We start from the raw sequence: 21111 nt of genomic DNA on the forward strand, positions 1-21111 counted from the left end.
GGTGCTGGGATTGGGATGGGGAGAGGCTGGGGACGGGGGCTCAGGCTCTCAGGGCCCTGAAGGGGGCTGGGCTATAGGACATGGGGGGCAGGCTCATGGCTCTGGGCCGTGAGGATGGAGGTTCTTGGGGCCCAGGGGCCCCATGGGGCAGGGACTCTCAGGGTCGAGACCTTGGACACTGTCCCTGCCCCCCACCCCCCAGGCACCCTCTCACCTGCTCAGTCCTGCACCCAGACCACAGCCTTGGCCTCCAGCAGCTCGACTCGTCACGCTACCCCATGGCCCAGTCGTGCAGCCAGACCATGGCCAGCACCGTGGCCCAGATGCTGGGGGTCACGTCCTGTGGGGGGCAGGATAGAGACAGCCTGAGTCAGCGCCCAGCCTGGCCCCCTTCCCTGACCTCCATCCCTCACCCAGCCCTCCCCCTTCCCTAGGGACCCCCTACTCCATCCCCCCACCCCGACTCGGAGGGTTCCTATAGCCCCTGCTCCAGCACCGTGGACCCTCCACCCAGATGCCCAGTGCCATGTCCAGAGAGTATAGAGATGGCTTGAGACAGGGCCCAACTTGGGCGCCTCCATCTGGCCCTGGGCCCCCTCGATCCAATGCTCCGACCCCGTTAGGGGGTTCCCAGCCCCCCAAATCTGGGCCCGTCTCGCCCACTGGGCTCCAGGTTCAGGGGTCCTTTAATCCAGTCACCCTCAGACTCCCCCCCCCGAATGGGTCGCCACCAATCTCATCTGGGAGCAGAGAACAGGCCCAATCAATGGCACCTGCCCCAGATCTCTCCCCTCTCCTCTGCACCCCCGCTCACCTCACTGGGTATCCTCCCCCGGCGTCGGTCTCGCTCACCCCCCGCACAGCAGCCAGCCAGGGGTCCAGGTTCCACAAGACGTCGGCATTTTGCAGAGACACCAGCCTCAGCAAGGGAGACTCCTCCGGTGCCCGCTCTGGGGAGAGACACAGGGAGATGGGGCTGGCACAGGGTTGTGGGTACAGAACAGCGACATGGCCTGTCCAGGCTGGGGGACAGACAACAGCCTTAACGGTCACCCTCTGTGTGGCCTTAACTCTGTCCCTCCATGGGTGTCCTTAACCTGCTCTTCTGCACCCTTAACCCCACCACAGTCATCCTTAACTCTGCCCCTTCTTCCACCCATGGGATGACAATTAACTTTCAATCGGAGATGGGCACCCAACTCCCTGTGACTGTTCCTGCCCAGGCATTAATTCCACAACCCCACGGTGTTTCTCAAACACAGTCTGACCCCGAAACCATCCCCCACTACAACCTGCGATACAGACCTACGTCCGCAGAGGGACACAAGAGTCTAAAGAGGTAGCGGGGGATGGGATGTTACAGAGTCTATATGATAGTATAGCCATGCATGGGCCAGGGTTACGGGGCAGAGTTAAAGCGATCTGGGTCACTTTGTATTTCCAGACTCTCCAAATGCAGGTTTTAAGATAACTTTAAAATTTCTGCCTTTCGTGGGTTTCTTCGTTTATAAACCAGAAGGTGCCAATAAAGACTTTTGCCCCTGAACTCACCTGTACAAACCTCCAAGCTCAGACCCAGCTTCACAAGGTTTTTTTGCCTGGGAATTTCCCTCTGGCTTTATTTCAGAGAAAACTGCTCAGAGACATTCCTGTTATGAAAAAAACTACTGATCCCCGCCCCACACACACACCCTGAGCTCACTGACACAAACTCACACCCCAAATTCCACCTTCACAGAGTTTTTTGCTTGGGGGTTTCCTTATTTTTTTATTCATTTTCTTTCGAGATAATTTGCTTCACGACACTAAAAAAAACAGCCAAGAAATCCCCCTCCCTCAGCGACACAAAGGTTTTTCACCCAGGAATTTCCTTCGTTTTCTATGTCGTTTTTAAAGACTTGCACAGCTCCGTGACCTTCAGGGCACATGGGTCTCTAACCCGATGAAGCGTCACCCTGGCGTTTGCCCACACCCGGAGTCCTGACTCCCAGCCCCCTTCACCGTTCTGGGGTGCCGTCTCCGGTGGGGCCCCCTGATTGCAGGACTGTCTGCCCTTTTGTTGGGGCCCCCCGGCTGAGCTTTGGGAGGCCACGGAGCCAGGACAGGCGCTTGCGAGGGAGGAGATGGCCGGCGCTGGACTTCGGGAGCTGCAGGCACGCGTGGCAGAGGTACTCACGTGCCGCAGCCAAGTCACGGGACAAGCGCCCAAAGACGCTGCGCTGGTTCGGTTCGTCCAGGCGCACTCCGCTCGCCGGCCGCTCGCAGATGGGGTCTACGGAGACCCAGTCTATCACCTCCATATAGTCCATGATGAAATCGAAATTTAGCGAGTAGATGGACAGACACAGAGACAGACGGACACGAAAACAGACCCAGAGAAGCAAAGGGAGGGAAGAGAATTCCGTCCCCCCCGAGACACTTAGAGCCAACGCACCGCTGGGACCCCTCCTCCATACCCCCCAGCCCCTTTCCCCGAGCTGGGACCCCCCCACACCCAGCCCCATCCTCCTCTCCCCGCAGCTCCATCACAGCCAGGATCTCCAGCTCTTGCCCCTTCCCCCCTGGCTGTGACCCCCAGATCCAGTCCCCACAGCCCCATTCTTCTCCCCTCAGCCAGGACCCCTCCTCCAGCCCCAGGGGATGCAGGGCTGGGTGCTGCACTCCATGGATGAGGGCAGGATGCTGGGGGGCGAGAGGCCCCTACTAGCCAGGTCTGCTCATGACAGCAATGTGCCCGCCCCTCCTGTCCCTGCATCTGCCCGGGTCGGTCTGTCTGTCTGACTGGGTCTGTTTCTCTCTCTGCGCCTCTCCGTCCTGTCCCCGTCTGGGTCTGTCGGCTGATTCTCGGTCTCTGTCCCTGTCTGACTCTGGGTATCCGCATGCCTGTCTACTTCTGTCCGTCTGTCTGGCACAGACCCCTCTCTTCCGGCTGGGGTGGGGGGCGGTGCTACTCCCCGTCTCCCCATGCCCCGGAGGTATGGGGATTGGGGTCGCCGTCACCCTGGAGCAGGGAGGGGGCAGCACAGCCCCCGGGAGTCAGGGGGGCAGGGAGAGGGGCAAAGGTACATTACCCCATAAACATGATGCCCCGCGCATGCCCCTTCTGGGTCCCCCCCTCTTACACTGGGATCCCCCTGTGCTGGGATCCCTCCCTGGCGCCAGGTTCCCCCCACCTCCCCATACCGCCCCCAGTGCCAGGTTCCCCCTCCCACCCGAGTTCCCCCCACATGCTGGGTCCCCCCTGGCGCCAGGAGCCCCAGCCGCTTTGGGGGTTACCTGCCAGCGGGACATCGCACCTCACCAGCTGCCCCCGCTCCACGTCCACCCCCACGTAGGCCGTGAGGGAGCAGACGACCCCCGAGCTCAGGCTGGCCTCCAGTGCCCGGCGCCTGTCCCCCTCCGACCCCGTGCCCACGGCCCCCTCCAGCTCCAGCAGCAGCGACTTGGCGGCCAGCCGGTGAACGGACAGCCTGTGCCAGGGAGAGAGATTCATGGGGTCAGCCCTGGATGCCTGGGTTCCAGCCGCTACGGAGAGGGGAGCAGGTTCTAGTGGGATGGGGGTGGGTGGGTGCCAGGACTCCAGGGTTCTATCCTGGCCCCGGGAAGGGAGTGGGGTCTAGTGGTCACAGAAGGGGCGCTGGTCCCATCCTGTCTCTGTTCTGCTGGGGTGAGGACGTGGGGGAAGGGGGGCAGGACCCAGCTGCCTGGGGTGGGGGATGGGAGCCAGGGGAGCATTGCTGTCACCTGTCTCCATCCTGTGGCTGCAGGGAGAACTGCGGCGTCTCCTTCTAGGTCTGGTCCTGGATGCGGTACTGCAGGGTGATGCCCCCCATGGGAATGTCTGGGAGCTGTGGGGAAAGAAAGGTGGTCAGAGGTGGAATGCAAGGGGGGAGAAGATGCCCTGGGACCCCTCAGACCCAGCTTACAGAATAAACGGGGCAAATACACCCAATGAACACCAGTTGGGAGGCTGGCTTAGTAAGCCCAATGGCCGTCATTAGTGTCCAGAGATAACAATCCCCATTGAGCTCAATGGGGCTGGAGTAGCACAGAGACTTCCAGCCCAGTGGCTATCATTAGAGGTCAGAGTTATCGATCCCCACTGAGGTCTCGTCTACACTACATACTTTGGTAGAACTACATCGCTCAGGGGCATGAAAAATCCACACCCATCAGGGGCGTAGTTACACTGACCTTAGCCCCCCGTGCAGACAGTGCTACGTCGGCAGGAGAGCTTCTCCCGTCGGCTTAGAGCGTCTTCACCAGACATGCTACAATGGTGCAGCTGCACCGATGAAAACTTACAGTGTAGACCTGCCCTGAGATCAATGCAGCCAGGCTGGTACAGAGACCTGCTGCCCAGTGGCCATCGTTAGGGGTCAGATTTAATCAATTTCAACACAGATCAATGGGGCTGGGGTAACACAGAGATCCCTGGCCCAATGGCCATCGTTAGGAGGTCAGAGTTAACAATCCCAACTGAAATTAATGAGGCTAGGGTAGCACAGAGACCTGCAGCCCAATGGCCATCGTTAGGGGTCAGAGTGAACTCTCCCCATTCAGAACAATGGGGCTGGGGTAGCACAGGGAGCTCCAGCCAATGGCCATCGTTAGGGGCCAGAGTTGTCGCCCAGGAGGGGACTGTGGGGCTCCTGCCTCAGTCACTGACCCCGAGCCCTGGGGGCACCCCAGTTCGGGGGACCTTGCTCTCCCACCTGGGGCTGCCTGCGGAGCTGGGCGTAGACAAGGCACCGCTGCCCAGCAAAGATCACCTCCGGGTCCCAATGCAGCAGCTCTGCCTGGATCCCAGGGGCAGATCCCAGCTCAGTGAGATCCCGGTCACCGACAGCTGCAGGGCCCACTTCAGAGACTGAGGCACCTGGTGGGGGACCGGCACACACAAAGTGGGCCAGGACTCCTGGGTCCTATCCCCAGCTCTGGAGGGGAGTGGGATCTAGTAGGCTAGAGTGGGGGAGCTGGGAACCAGGATTGCTGGGTTCTCACCTTGGGCTGAACGCGGTTCTGGCCGGTGATGAACTCGGCGCTGCCCCCCACTGCCCGGGCAAAGCCTTTGACCAGAGCCGTGGAGGCCCCATCCCCGATGCCGAAGGAGAAGCACCTGAGGGGTGGGGCAGAGACCGGAGGGGGAGGGGCCGAGCTGGTGGGGCCCATCCAGTGCTGGGTGGGGGCAGGGCAGTTGGAGGGGGGCCAGTAGGGCTGGCTGGACTGGGGGGGCTCCCCATGCTGGTGGGGCTAGGAGGCAGGGTGAGGCAAAGGGTTGGGCAGATGCTGGGCACTATGGTGGTGGGGGTCCACATGATGGCAATGCTAATGGGGGCAGGACTGGGGGGGGTTAGGCACCCCCAGTTACCTGTGGGTTCCCCGGTGATGCTGCACCTCTGCGATGATGTCCTAGGTGTTCTCTACCTCCCCGTCCGTAAACACGAACAGCTGAGCGGGGGAGAGATGCTGTCAGAGCCAGGGACCCCAACCCCCTTGGAGACACCCCCTCCCTGTTGGGACTGGGAGCAGCCCCATGGAGAGTCTGTCCCACTGACCCTCCCAGAGACCCCCAGCCCCATCCCTCCCCTCCCAGAGATCTCCCCTGAGGGGCTGACAGACGGGGACTGCTTACCGCCCCTATCTCTGTGACCCCCCCAACCCCGAGGCATGACCCCAACCCATCACCTGTTCACCGGCCCCTGGAGACAAGAACCCACCGACTGCTGTGGGCACTTTTCCAGGAGCTCCCTCCTGACCCCCCCACCAGTGACCTCCCTGCCCCTCCCGGCTGCAGGGCACCCCCCAGAGCTGGGCACAGCACAAAGCGCTGCCTCTCCCAGCTCTATACAGAGGTACCCCCACCCCCGCAGTTGCTACCTACCATGCCCTGCTCACACCCCCAGAGGCACCGGCCCCCCATCTGGCCCAGAGCCCCAGGCCCACTCCGAGCAACCCCTTGGCCCCGCTCGGCTTCCCCCCAGGGCCCCCAGCCCCTCTCCGATCCCCCTCTCCCAGGGTCTCCCCCTTGAACAGCCTCCGAGGGGAGCGGGATGGGGGGGGAGGGAGGGCAAGGAGGGGCCTGTAATGGCGTATGGCCCAGAGCGACAGCTGGGAGCAAACACTCCATGGGCGGCAGCGGGGCACTGGGAGTGGGGGGGCGCTCAGAGTTACTGCAGAGAATCCTTCCCAGGGGGCTGGCTGGGGGGGGTCTCGCCCCCATCCTCTGGGCAAGCTGACCCCCACGTGTGGGGTGGGGAAGGGAGTTTCCCCTGGCTCAGACTGGCAGAGACCCGAGGGGGTTGGTCTCCCCGAGGGGGTTGGTCTCCCTCAGCAGCCTGGGGCACTCACTGGTTTGAACCGGAGAAACTGGGGGGCGTCGCTGTGACCTGACGCCTGTAACTCAGGGTTTGGGGGTGCCGGTGACTCAGCCTGAGGGGTGGGGCTGTCCCTGGGGGGAGCGAGGGGCTGAGCAGTGTCAAGGGGGGTGGCGGGGGGTGGCGGGCGAGGAGCTGGGGCCTGATGAGACAATCACAATGGTCCCTTCTGTCCTGAAAGTCTGTGAGTCTGTCCCCGCAGGCCCGCATCCCTCTCTGAGACCCCCCCCCATCACCCCTCGCCCCCACAATCACTCTCCAAGCCCTCCCCAGGATGCCCCTCCGGCTGGCCCCGATGCCCCAGCACCTGGCGTGGGTGCCCGTCCCGGCAGGGGCTGCGGTAAATGGCTCGTAGCGGCTCCAAGAACTCGGTGCCCCCCAGGTTAGTCTGGAGCAGCTGGAGGCGCTGCAGGGACTCGGCCTTGGTCTGCTGGGTATTCTCCACGCTCTGCCTGCGGGGGGCGCCGACAGGTCTGGGGCTGGGACAGCCGGAGCCAGGGACACCCTACCCCCAGCCAGCCCTGCCCCCTAACCCACCGACACCCCTGTCCCCTAACCAGCCCTGCCCCCAACAAACAGACATGCCCTGACCCCCAACCCACAAACACACCCTGCCCCCTAACCCGCCCTGCCCCCTCACCCACCGACACCCCTGTCCCCTAACCAGCCCTGCCCCCAAACCCACCGACACCCGTGTCCCCTAACCAGCCCTGCCCCCAACAAACAGACATGCCCTGACCCCCAACCACCGACACCCCTTGCCCCCTAACCAGCCCTGACCCCTTACCCACCAACACCCCTGTCCCCTAACCAGCCCTGCCCCCTAACCAAGAGACACTTTCTGTCCGCTAACCAGCCTTGCCCCCTAACCCAGCCAGCCCCCTCCCTGCCCTTCGGACTCACGGGTAGAAGGACTCGAACTCAGACCCAAAGCCATAGATGTTGAAATAACAGCCCAGGGGAAAACTCTTCAACAGCAGGACCAGGGTCTCCTGGGGACAGACAGACGGATGGAGAGACAGCCCCACGGGCCCAGCCAGCCTGGGCTGCTCCCCCGACACGGCCCCACGGGCCCATCTAGCGCAGGCTCCCGCCTGGCCGTCCCTTGGTGCTGTTGATGCGCTGGCGGGACAGGTCTCTGCATCCATGGGGCAGGCCGTGCTGCCGGAGCGGCCCAGCAGGAGGACGAACTCCCCAGCTGGCTCTGGGCCGGCACCACCTCGGGCACTCTGGGCAGCAGGGTCATCATCACGGCCGGGTCGCCCCTCAGGGAGCCTGTGGGGAGATGGGGGCAAGCCTGCAAATGGGGTGGGCATGAGATCGAGCCCCTGTGAGCCGCCCCCTCAGAGCCCCATGACTGCCCCCAGAGACCCACCCCCACTGCTCGATCCCCCACCCCCTCAATCACCCAAAGAGTCTGGCCCATGTTCCCCCTTTCGGGACCCACCCCGCGCCCTACACCACATCTCTCACCCCCTGGGACCTTCCCCCCGACCACAGCCCCGTTCCCTGGAACCCACCCCTCAGCCTATGCCCCATGCCCCACCCCCAGCACCCTCCTCCCAGCAGGGATGGCTGGGACCCAGGTGTCCGGGTGAGCCCTTTCCTGGACAGTGGTTAGGTTCCCGACTGTATAGCTCAGGGGGGTGAGGATCAGTTGGAGAGCACATGGTCGATGCCGTGGGGCGACTGCAGCATGGCGCTCAGGCTCAGGGTGTAGGGCAGCTCCCCCTGGAGGACCCGTGGGACCTCCTGGGTGATGTTCTCCCCATCCCACCCTGCAGAGAGAGACACAGGGGTAAGGGCCGGGGGCTGGGAGAGTGGGGGGAGGATGGGGGGTATGAGTTATTGGGGGGGGGTATTGGGCTGGGATATCAGGGGATTTCGGGATGGCTGGGGTGGGTCATATACCCTGGGGCGGGGACTGCAGACCCGGGGGGGGAGGGGGCACTTACCGCAGGGAACACAGTAGTGGCCTATGGGGCATTTTGGGGGCTATGTAGGTCTTTCATTGTGGTACGTAGAAGGGGCTATGGAGGTTTCAGGGGGTACAGGCTGCGGGGTCACTCACAGTGGGGTGTGTAGCTGGGGTTCTGGGGGCTATGTGGTACAGGGAGCTATGCGGGATCTAGGGCACCTAAAGGTCTGGTCTCAACATGGGGCATGTAAAAGGGGTGCAGCATGGCTGGAAGCACACAGCTGGGGTACAGGGGAGTATGGGGGGGAATCTGTGGGTCTCACCATGGGGCGCGTGGGGGGGTCTGTTGGTGTCACAGTGATGGTGGTAGGGGATCTGTAGGTCTCACTGAAGGGCGCAGAGTGGGGACAGGGGATCTGTGGGTCTCACAGTGGGGCATGTAGCAGAGGCGCAGGGGGATCTGTGGGTCTCACTGTGGGGCGTGTAGCGAGGGTGTAGCACAGTCGGCAGCACGTAGCGGGCGGCCCCGTCATGCTCCAGCGGCAGCTTGCAGGTGTAGCTCAGGGTCAGCATCGCCTCCTCCCCGGGGGGCAAATTCCCCAGGGAGCAGCTGAACACGTCGCCCCCGGCCACCTCCTGCTGCAGCAGGAACGAGCTCTGCCCCCCGGCCAGCGCGTGCCCGTACAGCTCCTGTGCCTGCCGGGAGAGGCAGGGTCACCCCGAGATCCCTGTCCCCCAATATCCCCTGCCCCCCCGACAGCACATCCCTGTACAGCTCATGCACCTGCTGGGAGAGATGGGGTCACCCCAAAACCCCCCCAGCCCGGCCCCCTTCCTCTCTCCCCCCCAGGACCCCTGCCCCCAGCACCTGTCTCTTCTCCTGGAGCTGGGCCGGGATCCAGGCCCCCCGCAGCCAGGCCTAGAAGGCGTCGACAGCCGCCTCAGCGTCCACGGGGAATTTGAACACGGCCTCCACGGGCCCCAGCTCCTCGTTCCTGCAGAGCAGCTGGCAGCCCACGTCCGCCACAAAGCCTCGGATCAACACCGACACCGACCTGCGGTGCAGGGGCACTGGGGGGAGGGGGATGTCAGCCACAGGCCCCCCACGGGCACCTGGGGGAGGAGCCACGTCAGCCATGGGGCCACCCTCCCCTTCACGGCACCGTGCCCCGCAGCCCTGACTCACCCGGCTCCTTGGAGCTGGTCAGGAGGCCACAACTCATCATCTTGGCTCCGGGGTCGGGGATCTGTGTGAGGGGAAGGTCGGGGGGTGATACAGGGTTCCCATGGAAACTGATGGGCACAGGGTGCCCTGACACCCCCCCCCACACACACACACACTCAGCGATGGCTCTGAGACCCCAGCCCCACCCCTCTGCTCAGCCAGGTCCTGTGGCAGGGAGTCCCACAGGCCCAAGCTCCCGAGATCAGAGTCACGGCTCTGCCCCAACTCTGCCAGCCCCCCGCAGGGAGGGGCAGGCAGGGACTGAGGTACAGCTGGCAGTTGGGGGATGGAGAGAGAAACATAGGGGGGTGTATGGGGATGGATGGACAGATGGAAGGAAGGAGAGGTGCAGGGGTCAGACGGACAGACGGAATGAAGGGGGATGGGGGACTCGTGCATTAGAATGAGGGGGCTGGGAGCCAGGACTGCTGGGTTTTATCCCCAGCCCCTGGGGGGGCCCCTGGAACAGCGACAGGGGTTGCAGGGGACTCGGCTCGGTCACTGGGGGGTTGTTAACCCGGCTAGGCCCTTCTCCCCACTGTCGCCCTGCAGAGAAGCAGAGGTTTGTGGAGCAGGCTCCAGCTCCTGGCCGTTCTTGGCAGGGACACGGCCCTGCTATTTACTCAGCTTTCACCCCAGGCTGGAGCAGTCGCCATAGACCCCCCGCCCCAACGGGGGTGAAATGCAGCCCTTGGCCGCCCAGGGGCTCCCGGCGTTCTTCCTCCACGCCCCCGAGCCGTTCGGCCTGGGCCTTGGATTTGCTGCCTTTCGACGGGGTAAGAGGGCGGCAGCCGGTTCATTTCTCCCGCAGCAGAAATCTGGCTCTGAGGCGCGCAGGGAGTCTCTGCGGAGGAGCGGGGAGCTGAGGGTGGGATGGGGGCGAGGAACGCCAGAGCTGCCGTGAGCGAGAGGGGCTCCCAACCCCACTCTCCGAGCCTCGTTTCTGCTCGTCACCACTCCAGCCGCCTGGAGAATTCCCAGCTGGAAGGTGGGACGGGGAGACTGGGATCACCTGGGGGGCGGGGGGGGGGGGGAACGTAGGCAGATTTCTAGACAAACCTCCCGCCCAGCGTCACACATGGCCCAGGATGGAGAATCCACCCAAGCCCCCGGGGAGTTGGGCTAGCAGCTAATCCCCCCCCGCTCCCCGCCAGACAGGTGAGCCTCCCTCCTCGCCTGAATTCATCTGCCTGCAACTCCCAGCCACAGGACAGGCCACGTTCCCCCCGCAGGTATTTACCGCCTCTCTGGGCTGCGCTCCCTAGGCTGGGAAAGGGCTGAGGCCAGGGCAGGGCTCCAGTGGGGCGCGGGGCGGGTCGGTTGGTCCCAGCACTGAACTCTGATGCCTAATTCCCCGCCCGGAGGAAGGGAGTCGGCGTGAAACCTCGGCCGATTCACAGGCGGCGGCTCCTGCTGCAGCAGCTGCTTCTTGGGGTGCGAGGGAGCCGCAGTGCGGGGGTGGGCGGGGGTGGGGAGCTCCGACCCCTCATGGGACCCAGCGGACCCCAGGAGCCTGTGGGGAGCAGGTCAGGGCCGGTGCCCCCCGGTGCAAAAGGGGAGGGCTGAGATTTGTGTCTTCACACCGGCCGGGCGCCACGGGGATGGCCCCTGGGAAACCCACGCAGGGAGAAGAGCGGAAAGGGAGGGTGGATGGGGGGGGCGGAGCAGAAACGTTTCGGGGTCACCTCCCTCCAAACACCCCCAAACCCGCCCCGGCACGCAGGGCCCCACAGCCAGGGCGGGGAGACTCTGCAGGGGCGAAGCCCTGAGTCGGGGGATGGGCCCAGACCAGGGGGTGGGGGGCCCTGGACACGGAGGGGAAGGGGGGGCTGGGGCCAGGCCCCCCAGGGGAGGGGGCTCGACTGGGGCCCGATCCGCACCCTGAGCAGCGAAGCCCTGACCCAGGCTGGGAGGGAGAGTGTCCCCGGAGCCCCGCCCCCCGCCAGGGAGCGTCTGCAAACACCTCACCTCACCCCCCACCCAACCCAGCCAGGGAGCGTCTGCAAACGCCTCACCCCCCAGCCAGGGAGCATCTGCCAGCTCCCCGTCCCCAGCTTCTATAACCCAGGGACCGTCTGCACAGTTCGCCGCCCGTCCACCCGGGAGCCAGGGACTGTCTGCAAACTCTTCGCTCTACACATCCTGCCATGTCCCCCCATTGAACTGGGGCTGGGGAGGGGGTTCTCCAAACTGCCCCTTGCTCTTTCCTGCCCCTTTATGGTGCAAAAAGCGGGGAGGATTGTGGATGCAAATGTTTCAACTCCAAGATACCCCTTTCCCATCAGGGTATTCACCCCACACTCTCCATCCAGGGGCAGTGGTGGAAGAGGGGGGAGAACCCGTCAGTTGACCATCACACCTTCCTCTCAGTAGCGAGAAGGCATCCGAGAGACATGAGGAAGCTCGGCCGGATGTGGGGAAGGGAGGGGGGAGTTTTTCCACCCACTGCGTTTCCTCTGGGGTCTCTGCAGAACCTGCTTTTAATGTCCCGCTGGATGGTGCTGGATCTGCCCCCCCGGCCCTGAGTCCTCTGTGGGTGGGAGCCCAGAGCTGGGGCAGAGAGAGGCCCCCCCTCCACACACAGCCCCACTCCCACGGACCTCTGGCCAGGGGGGAATCATTGTAATGGGGAGGTGGGAGGTCAGTCTCCATGGCCCCTCCAGACCTCTCTCTCGCTGCTGAGGCTGTCAGTGAGGTAGTGCCCAGGGGTATGGGGGCATCTTCTCCCCTACGGCCAGAGCTGGGACCCACCAAATGGACCCCACAAGCAGGCATCAGCTGGGGTCGCTCTTCCACCCCCACGGAAGTGGCTCTGGACCATAGCTGCTGCTGGGGCAGGTTCATAGGAGGCACCTGTGAACGGGGCAGCCTGACCCGCCCAGGGGATGACACAGGGGGCACCCAGGGATCCCCCCTTCCTTGCAATTCCAAACATCACAGTGTGAGAGGAGGGGGATCCCCACGCCCCACTCCCTGATACCCCCTCATCCTCGCTGCGAGCCTCTCAGCAAGGAGAGAAGAGGTTGTTACCTGCGGGGGATTCCAGCCTGGGGAGAATCTGGAGAGAGAAGAGAAGAGAAGAGAAGAGAAGAGAGCTCCAGGGAGGGGATGGGGGTGCAGAGGGATGGAGGGATGCTGGGCGGGGGTATCTCCAGATAGACAGACAAAGGGATGCGGGCCGAGGGAGGTCACTTACCCAGCAGAAGCAGAAGGAGAGTTCGTGCCATCCTGAGCTGGTTGCTCTGGGGTGGGAGCTGGGTTCTCAACTCAGCCACCGGCCCCGTCTGGGTGCAGGGAGGGGGACGGGCCCTTCCCCTCTGATGGAGGCAGAGGAAGTCACAGCCTTAGGCGCAGACACCGCTCAGCTCAGAGGGCCATTGCACTGTAACTGCAGTCCTCTTACTTTAAAGTGTAATGTGTATCCCTCTTTTGTATTTATATAGGGCTCATGTTGAAGGAGATTTTTGTCCACCCACTCTGTTCCTGTGAGACACTAGGGCAAATTCTCCAAAGTCAAGTGAGTTTCACCAGATGTGAATTTGGTCCAATGTCCCTTTGTAACATCATTACCCAAGCTTGTATCCCAACTTGATAATCACTCCATAGGAAGGATAAATAAGTCTTTAATTTAAATACTCAAATCCTCAAACCATGAGCCTGAGATTTATATTGCATATTAGACAAAAAGTGCACAATAAAAATCATATCGTATGAGGTGATCAGGTCCCTCATTCACATTAATTGCTGTGTTTCTGTGTCTTGCTATCACTGTACACTGAGTAGAGTATGTTGTGAAATCAGTAACTTGAATTATTCTTTTATCTTGTGAAACATCAAATGATATTTCCTGAATTGTTTCAGGTGCTCCGATGGTCCAGTGAAGCACAATCTAGAAATACCATTTGAAACATCCATGTTTGCCAAGAGAAACCAAAGCTACCAGTAAAATTCTATTCAAGTATCAGGGGAAATGAAGGTGTATTAACTGTATGGAGATCACAGTTAACAAAAATTCTCTCTCTCTGTGTCCCCAGACACATCTATCTATCTAATCTAATTTATCGTACTATCTAGGTATTCCAACAATAAATATATTCAGACTAATCAAGTGCATAGTGTCTCACAAAAGTAGAATTCACAGAATAAACTAAATTGGTTAAGAACGATTTGGGGACATAATCTTCCTTGCACATATTACTTTCATAACCTTTAACATTTTGAAACAGCCTCCACCAGGCCCAAAGTGATAGCTATCCACAAAAGCACCACATTTCGGAGGCATTTCATGATTCTAACACCTGTGAGTGCATGGAAACGTTAGAATTTACACTCATGAAACTCAATGGGCTCAAGATTCAATGGAAACATGGACACTGCTTATGTGAATCAGTGAGTGACCACTTACAATGATCTTTATGTGAATATTAGGTAAATCAGATGGCACAAAATCTTAACCAGTTCCATGTTATTTTATGAAGCGATAATAATTGTACATAGCACATCCGTATGTTTTAAGTACATTTGGTAGACTGGATGCCAATCTACTGTAAATTGGCAGTTGAAGGTCTGGCCCAAGACAGCAGGCAAGCCTCAAAGGGTTTGAATGTTGGGTTAAGATAAAATTCTGGACAATGTAAGGTGAAATCCTGGCCCCACTGAAATTAAGTTCTGTCGTTGACGTCAGTGGGGCTAGGATCTTCTTATGATTTTTAATGTCTGTCTCACAATATTTGTTGTTTTTCTTCAAATCTCAACTGCTTGAATCAACAGATCAGCTTTCATATTTTCTTTTACATAATCATTATCCCTCTCTCTTCGGTAGTTCTTTTCATCCATAGATCACAAAGCACTATATAAAGGAGGTGAGAATCATTATCCCCATTTTACAGATGTGGAAACTGAGGCACAGAGAGAAGCCATTTGTTAGGGGGCTTATTCCTTCACCCACTTACTTCCCTGGTCCTTCTCGCATGAACAGAGAGCAACAATACCCGAAGTCCAAAGGTGCAAACAATTCGATGTTTATTGGGGTGAACTTCCAGCAAGCATGATTCCAGTTTCCTTCCTTAGTGTCCCTCTTCCCAGCTCTGATACCACAGAGCCTTACACCTGTCTCCCTCTTCCCATTCCTGCCCTTAGCCAAACATGATTCCAATTTCCCCATCCACAGTTCCCATTTCCCCCTGCCCACACACCCACCCACCCACTCACTTCCTGATTGACTGTAGACTATACAGCCCCCTAACACCATTACTTGTCCAAAGTCATCCACCAAGCCAATGGCAGAGCCAGGAATAGAAATAAGAAAAGGAGGACTTGTGGCACCTTAGAGACTAACCAATTTATTTGAGCATAAGCTTTCGTGAGCTACAGCTCACTTCATTCTCCTAGTTGCAGTCCAGTCCTCTTGCCACCAGGGCACACTCATGGTTACAGAGAAAAGCATAAAAACATGAAGTGCACCCTACAGACTCAAAAACCAGACAGCAAATCAAAAGAAACCAACATTTATTATTTAAAGCCAATCTCATGATTTCTAACGACGTCTCCTCTCCTTGCTGAGATGCTCGCAGCGAGGGTGAGGGGGTATCAGGGAGTGGGAGGAGGGGATCCCCCTCCACTCACACTGTGATTTTAAAGGTGAATCAGGACTAAGATTCTGGATTCAGTTTTGACATCATCAAAATTTTGTAAGCTATTCTCACATATTTTCTGTCCAAACCGGCAGAATCCGTGTGAAATCAATCTTTCCAAAATTTTGGAATGCCCGTGTACTAAAAACAAAGAAAAAAAGAAGCCTACAAAAATACCTATCTGGGTTTTTACCCAGTCTGGAACTGGAACCAGAACTTTATTCTGAATCCCCTTCAAAATCCACTGGGGTCTTGATTTGAGGTTCCTGTGGGTTTATCTTACCTCAGTTTGGAAGGGTTAAATTTTTATCAGTAAATGTCAGGAAATGCCAGTTTCGCCACGCAGAACGTCAACCGTCCAAAAAAAAAAAGGTCCAAAAAACCAGTTGTCGTTAAATAATTATTCTCTGACCCACCTTGTCGTCTGACACGCCACAGCAATTTCCCACAAGTGTGAAAATACAAATAGACAATATTTTTTTTAAAAAATGCTCACAAATAAACCTTGATATTCTCTGTCAAAATTATAAAAAATAAAAATTGAATTCTGCCAAGCCTGTTGATATCTCTATCCTCTCCACAGGCCAGGCTTTAATAGAAATAAATAATTGGCACATGTGCAATTTGTTTCATTTTAAATTAAATACAAAGTAAGAGGATAATAATGCATGAGGGCTGGATTTTGAAAGGTATTTAGGTGCTTAGTGGGGTTTTAAAAAGTATCTAGGCCCTTAAAACTCATAGAAAATCCCATTAGGCACCTAAATACATTTAACAATCTGGCTGTAAATGTTCAAGGATGTGAGACACTAAGGACCAGATTGTTAAAGGTATTTAGTCAACTAACTCACACTGATTTCCATTGGAGTTGGGCAGCTAATTATCTTTAGACTTCTGGCCCTCAGGGATTGTTGTTGTTTTTTCAGTACCCTATCAACTTTGGTATATCTTCCATGTGCAGACTCATTTTTCTTTCACCACATTTTCTGTGACAGCCAATGACCTCCAGCACATTTTGAAAAACATCGCTTCCCTGAATACATGTCTCAGGGCTTCTTTTACCTCTGGGTTCCTCAGTGTGTAGATGAAAGGGTTCAACTGGGGTGTGACAATAGTATTCAAGACGGTGACTATTTTGGTCAATTCCAATGAGTTCTGCATGGAAGGGTTGACATGTAGGAAAATGGTCGAACCGAACCAGATAATCACAACTGTGAGATGGGAAGAGCAAGTTAAAAAGGCCCTTCTCCATTCCTTATCTGATGGGATTGTCAGTACAGTGGAGATGATGTAAATGTAGGAGAGCAGGGTTATGACACAGGAGCCCAGGATGAAGATGAAGGAGATGATAAAGGCCACCAGATCAATAAGGTAGGTATCTGTGCAGGAAAGAACTATCCACGGTGCTATGTCCCCAAAAAAGTGATGGATGACACTAGGGCACAGAAGGACAACCTGGTGATCAGAAATGCTGGGACACAAATAGCCAGGAAACCACACAACCAAGAGCCAACAGCCAGCTGAGCAGTCAAGGTGCTGTTCAGGATGGAGCTATAGAGCAAAGGATAGCATATAGCCAAATAGCAGCCGTAGGCCATGACAGCCAAGAGAAAATCTCTGTGCATCCTAGGGAGAAAACAAAATACATCCGTAGGACACAGCTGACGAAGAAGATGGATTTGCTTTGGGACACAAGGTTGGCAAGCGTCTTTGGGATGCAAGCTGTGGTCTGCCATACCTCCGGGAAGGAGCAATTGCAGAGAAGGAAGTACATTGGGGTGCGAAGGTGACGGCTGGTTGCCACTAGGACTATGATCGCCACATTTCCTGTGATAAGGAAGAGCACAAAGAGCGAGATCTGCAAATATTGGGTCCCAGGGAATCCCAGGAGAATAAATTCCTTCACACTGGTGTGATAGCCCTTTTCCAGTGCGGTCAGCTGTTTTACCTGCCAAAACAAATGAAGACATGAAATTAAACTGATTAAACACAACCGTGGCTTTGTGGGTTACAGATGATTTTGATGCACAGAAAGAGCAGATAATTAAAAGAGGCAGGAAATAATGGTTTAAGGCTGAAAATATCCTATTGCTATTACATTTCTGGAGCCTTCCTGCTCACAGGGTGAATTTAAGCTTGTCCTAAATTTTCCTGTGGAAACTTTTTTTCCAGTGGAAAGTAGCTTTTGGACCAAAAAGAAACTTTCAGGATAGAAATTCCATTTTCAGGTGTTCCTTGAAAAACACAATTTTTAGTTTTTGTCAATGAAACATGTTTTTTCCACGGTCAGCATCCAAAGCCCAAGATTGATTTTATTTTAATTGATATTTTTGTTGTTTTAAATTGAAAATGTTCAAATAAAAAGTTGTTTTCTGGGTGTGTGGGGGGGGGGGGGGGGGGATGGGAGTTGTCCTTTTGACAAAACCCTGAAAAATGTCAACAGAAGAAACAACATTTTTCCTGTAAATTCTTCAGGATTCAGGAGCCAAATCATTTTCAAATGAGACCTATGGGTGTTAGGCATTCAGCACAATCTGAGATTCCTTTAGAAGTGAACAAAACCCCATCGTCTCTTTTGAAAATCCCTGCTAAATAGGGTGAGCTTTTCAAAAGTTCTCAGTATAGGCCTATTTCTGCTCCCGAGGAAGGAAGTCAATAGGATTATTGTCATTGAGTCAGTGGGAGCAGACTTAGGTCAATACTGAACACATGAGATTTGTACCTGTCAATTTCCTTCCTGCAATGCAAGAGGACATTTAATTCTTTTTGTGCAGAAAGTCTCAGGTTCTAAGCCTGCTGAAGTCCCAAGTTGGAGTGGGGATGTTATACAAAGTTGCAGTTCAGAGGACAGCTACTCAATTTTGGAGCATAAATAACCATTTACATCTATAAACCAGCATTCATTTTGGGTGGTTGAAAATGAGTCAGTTGCAACCTCCTTTGACCAATTGAGACTGAGGTGTGCAAGGCCATGCAATGTGCCAATTACAGCAAAGCTCGGGGCCAGAGAGGACCAAAGAACAAAGGAAGCAATTTTCCTAAACAAAATCACAAAAAATGCATCCCTTTTTTATCAGAATTTTAAATTCTGATGAAGAATTTCCTCAAAACTGTGAATTTCAAACATTTTTGACCAGCTGTGCCAGGAGTCTGCAATTCTTCTCCCCGTTTAGTCAGTGGAACATACTTCTCAACCAGAACCGTTAATAGAACCCAGGAGCCCTGATTCTCAGCCCCCGCTCTGCTCCAACCACGATCCTAACACCCCTCAAAGAATGGGAATAGAACCCAAGTGTACTGGTTCCTGGTCCTTTGATACAACAGCTATTCTACACATCCCTAAAAGAGCTCGGCACAGAATCCAGGTACCCTCACTCCTAGACACCTGTGCTAAGCAACAGACCGCAAGCCCCACAAATACAGCAAAACTGTAATATGCCGAGTTTCTCAAACACCTTCAGAAAAAAATACCAGGTTCCTAGTGCTGGCCAAAATATGTGGACAAATTGGAGAAAGTCCAGAGAAGAACAACAAAAATGATTAAAGGTCTAGAAGACATGAGCTATGAGGGAAGATTGGGGCGGGGGGGGGGGAGGGAAAGGGCTTGTTTAGTCTGGAGAGGAGAAGACTGAGAGGGGACATGATAACAGTTTTCAAGTACATGAAAGGTTGTTACAAGGAGGAGGGAGGTAATTGTTCTCATTAACCTGTGAAGTAGAACAACAAGTAACGGGCTTAAATTGCAACAAGGGCAGTTTAGGTTGGACATTAGGAAAAACTTCTAAATTGTCAGCGTAGTTAAGCACTAGAATAAATTGTCTAGGGAAGTTATGGAATCCCTATCTTTGGAGATTTTTAAGAGCAGGTTAGACAAACACTGTCAGGTGCCACAAGTACTCCTTTTCTTTTTGCGAATACAGACTAACACGGCTGTTACTCTGAAAACTGTCAGGGATGGTCTAGATAATACCCTTTTAACAAAGTTAAAATAATTTTCTAACCTCAGATCAAGTTCGGTGGTTGCTTCAGATATTGATGGAAAATACAAGGTCTTTGGGAGAGGAAGAGTTATTTTGTACGTTTGCAAACTCCCTTATGATTAGTTCTCCACAGAATGTTTACATCCTTTCTGAGGTCATGTGAAAAAGTCACACATGAGGTACTTTCTGAGGAACAGTTTATGATCCCGTGGGTGGCTGAAATTTCTGTTCAGCTCGCAGTTGCTATCATGCATTACATTTGTTCTTGTTCACTTTTGCTTGTACTAACAGAAGAAACTTCCAGTATGGGCAGGCTGTTCCCATAACTGCTTCTGCATGTGGCCTCTTACAGCTCTTTCTGAAGGATGAGAATTCGGTGAGGATTACCATACACTCGAGACTGAGACAGTCAGGTTTATTCATTCAAACCTTTCTTTGAACCAAAAGCAAGGCCCTGCATGTTACAATTACCATAAAAGCAATGAATGACAGATATACAGAAAAAGATATTGCCCAATTACCTTCTCTTGGGGGCGTAGTCACTGTTGATTTTTCCTATGAGGGTCTGACTATTCCCTTACACTCTAGCATATTTATACCTTTACACGTTATCTGACCATCCAATCAACATTAAGCATTGTGTCTTACTTAACCCATAGTATATACATGTGCAGGCTTCAGTTTACAAAACTTTTTCTGTCCAGGCTACTTTTATGTCATCGTGTCCCTTTTCCAATTGGTTTATTTACTTGGATCGTATCACTCAAATATAGGGACTTTTCTGTTTTTCACAATACAGGGACGTTTTGGCAATACCTTTTATGTATTGTACTGATTAAATTCCTTTTATCTATGTCCTTCAACACAGTGCAAAACACCTTTGTCTTACCCAGCCGCTGTAAGCATTCTTTAAAGAAGTCTCTCCACACGGACGAATTTCGCAAGCAACACTCATGTCGAGCAAAAACTTGGCTGAAGCCAGTGAGCTTAGCATAAGTATTACCTTGGCCTGTCCACATTTCTTCACCAGACTAGACCCATGTGTAGGACTCTTCCAACACCAGGCACTGGTCACTGTTACAGATGCTTTCCTTAGACTCCAACAACAGGGTGCAAACTGGTGACAAATGCAATGTTGATATTTCTCCACCACAATGTGAGCAAAGACTTACTAATTCATATCATACAGGTCATCAACTCACTATATCAGCTGTAGATTTCTGTCAACCTATGTCTTTGGTCCTGTGTCCCATGCTGAGATGAGGAATCGAATTCAGCCGCTGCACTACTGAAGACCTCCTTAAGTGATTCTGTGAGGGTTAGGTGTAAGGTAAGTACTTCTCTGCACAGGACGATTTTCACCCTAAGGCGTACGGAATCTGCCCACTGGCTCTGAACTGGAATAAGTCACAATTTCTGTATTCTAGCCACAAACACACATGCTCTCATCCTTGCAGCTCATTTACATTTAGGAGCTCTGACCTATCACTTAGAATGGGGTGTCCATGTTGCCAAGCCTAACGATGTTATCATGAATCTCTCACTGAGTTGAGGGCCATAAAGTCACAGATCCTGATTCTCTTCTCACATGTATTACACTATTATGGGGAGTAGCTTCTGCTTTAGGGGCCAGTCCTGCCTCAATTAAGTCCATGCCAAAGTGGACTGGTATTTTCAAATGTGCCTAAAGGAATTTAGGTGCCCAAATTTCATTAATTGAAATGGGAGTTGGAAACCTAACTCCCTTAGTCGCCTTTGAAAATCCCAGCCTAAATCTCTGGAAGGGGAAGGGAGATCAGGTGCATAATTTCAGCAATTATTTTACCCCTGACTTAAATTTTATTCAGTCCTTAGCCCAGCAAATTCCCATTGTACTTACCAGGATGATGCCTGATATTGCTCAGTAATTTTCACACCCATGTGGATGGCAAATGCTCTGAACAGTTCAGGATTTCATGAGCACAATGACAACCCGGTG

The 21111-nt window shown here is 54.9% G+C and overlaps 2 pseudogenes; both read right to left on the minus strand.

The window, feature by feature from the left end:
* Window positions 1-218: 218 nt before the first annotated feature.
* Window positions 219-11438, minus strand: LOC125621470 (von Willebrand factor A domain-containing protein 5A-like; annotated as a pseudogene).
* Window positions 11439-16116: 4678 nt separating this feature from the next.
* LOC142069216 (olfactory receptor 6F1-like) lies at window positions 16117-20088 on the minus strand (annotated as a pseudogene).
* Window positions 20089-21111: the final 1023 nt, after the last annotated feature.

This window comes from Caretta caretta, chromosome 14 (genome assembly GCF_965140235.1).
Source record: "Caretta caretta isolate rCarCar2 chromosome 14, rCarCar1.hap1, whole genome shotgun sequence".
Classification (NCBI taxonomy): Eukaryota; Metazoa; Chordata; order Testudines; family Cheloniidae; genus Caretta; species Caretta caretta.